Below are 2397 nucleotides of genomic sequence, written 5' to 3'. Positions count from 1 at the left end.
AACCTGTCCCGGTCCCCCCCACGCCGACACTATAGTTAAGAAAGCCCCACCAACGCCTCTACTTTCTCAGGAGGCAAAGGAAATTTGGCATGTCAGCTACGACTCTCACCAACTTTTACAGATGCCCCATAGAAAGCATCCTTTCCGGGTGTATCACAGCTCGGTCTGGGGCTCCTGCTCTGCCCAAGACCGCAAGAAACTACAAAGGGTCGTGAATGTAGCCCAATCCATCACGTAAACCCAGCCTCCCATCCATTGACTCCGTCTACACTTCCCGCTGCCTCGGGAAAAGCAGCCGGCATAATCAAGGACCCCCCCCACGCACCCCCGGACATTCTCTCTTCCGTCGGGAAAAAGATACAAAAGTCTGAGGTCACGTACCGATCGACTCAAGAACAGCTTCTTCCCTGCTGCCGTCAGACTTTTGAATGGACCTACCTCGCGTTAAGTTGATCTTTCTCTACACCCCTAGCTATGACTGTAACACTACATTCTGCACCCTCTCCTTTCCTTCTCTATGAACGGTATGCTTTGTGTGTATAGTGCGCAAGAAACAATACTTTTCACTGTGTCCCGATACACGTGCCAGTATTAGTCACAGAGGTTTACAGCATGGAAACAGGCCCTTCGGCCCAACTTGTCCATGCTGCCCCTTTTTTTTAAAACCCCTAAGCTAGTCCCAATTGCCTGCGTTTGGCCCATATCCCTCTATACCCATCGTACCCATGTAACTGTCTAAATGCTTCTTAAAAGACAAAATTGTACCCGCCTCTACTACTGCCTCTGGCAGCTCGTTCCAGACACTCACCACCCTCTGTGTGAAAAAATTGCCCCTCTGGACCCTTCTGTATCTCTCCCCCCTCACCTTAAACCTATGCCCTCTAGTTTTAGACTCCCCTACCTTTGGGGAAAAGATATTGACTATCTAGCTGATCTGTGCCCCTCATTATTTTATAGACCTCTATAAGATCACCCCTCAGCCTCCTACGCTCCAGAGAAAAAAGTCCCAGTGTATCCAGCCCCTCCTTATAACTCAATCCATCAAGTCCCGGTAGCATCCTAGTAAATCTTTTCTGCACTCTTTCTAGTTTAATAATATCCTTTCTATAATACCTGGTGAACTGGTGCAGCAACAATAATCTCTCCCTCAGTGTCAACAAAACGAAGGAGATTGTCATCGACTTCAGGAAGCGTAAAGGAGAACATGCCCCTGTTGACATCAACGGGGATGAAGTAGAAAGGGTCGAGAGAGCTTCAAGTTTCTAGGTGTCCAGATCACCAACAACCTGTCCTGGTCCCCCCCACGCCGACACTATCGTTAAGAAAGCCCCACCAACGCCTCTACCTTCTCAGGAGGCGAAGGAAATTCGGCATGTCCGCTACGACTCTCACCAACTTTTACAGATGCCCCATAGAAAGCATCCTTTCCGGGTGTATCACAGCTCGGTCTGGGGCTCCTGCTCTGCCCAAGACCGCAAGGAACTACAAAGGGTCGTGAATGTAGCCCAGTCCCATCACGCAAACCCCAGCCTCCCATCCATTGACTCCGTCTACACTTCCTGCTACCTCGGGGAAAAGCAGCCGGCATAATCAAGGACCCCCCACGCACCCCCGGACATTCTCTCTTCCGTCGGGGAAAAAGATACAAAAGTCTGAGGTCACGTACCGACCGACTCAAGAACAGCTTCTTCCCTGCTGCTGTCAGACTTTTGAATGGACCTACCTCGCATTAAGCTGATCTTTCTCTACACCCCTAGCTGTGACTGTAACACTACATTCTGCACTCTCTCCTTTCCTTCTCTATGAACGGTATGCTTTGTCTGTATAGTGCGGAAGAAACAATATTTTTCACTGTCACCCAATACACGTGACAATAATAAATCAAATCAAATCAAATAATAGGGTGTCCTTACCAATGTCTTGTACAACTTCAACAAGACGTCCCAACTCCTGTATTCAATGTTCTGACCAATGAAACCAAGCATGCCGAATGCCTTCTTCACCACTCTGTCCACCTGTGACTCCACTTTCAAGGAGCTATGAACCTGTACCCCGAGATCTCTTTGTTCTGTAACTCTCCCCAACGCCCTACCATTAACTGAGTAAGTCCTGCCCCGGTTCAATCTACCAAAATGCATCACCTCGCATTGATCTAAATTAAACTCCGTCTGCCATTCGTCAGCCCACTGGCCCAATTGATCAAGATCCTGTTGCAATTGGAGATAACTTTCTTCACTGTCCACTATGCCACCAATCTTGGTGTCATCTGCAAACTGACTAACCATGCCTCCTATATTCTCATCCAAATCATTAATATAAATGGCAAATAACAGTGGGCCCAGCACTGATCCCTGAGGCACACCGCTGGTCACAGGCCTCCAGTTTGAAAAACAATTC

This window comes from Mustelus asterias, unplaced genomic scaffold (genome assembly GCF_964213995.1).
Source record: "Mustelus asterias unplaced genomic scaffold, sMusAst1.hap1.1 HAP1_SCAFFOLD_2823, whole genome shotgun sequence".
Classification (NCBI taxonomy): Eukaryota; Metazoa; Chordata; class Chondrichthyes; order Carcharhiniformes; family Triakidae; genus Mustelus; species Mustelus asterias.
This window is presented reverse-complemented; position numbering follows the sequence as displayed.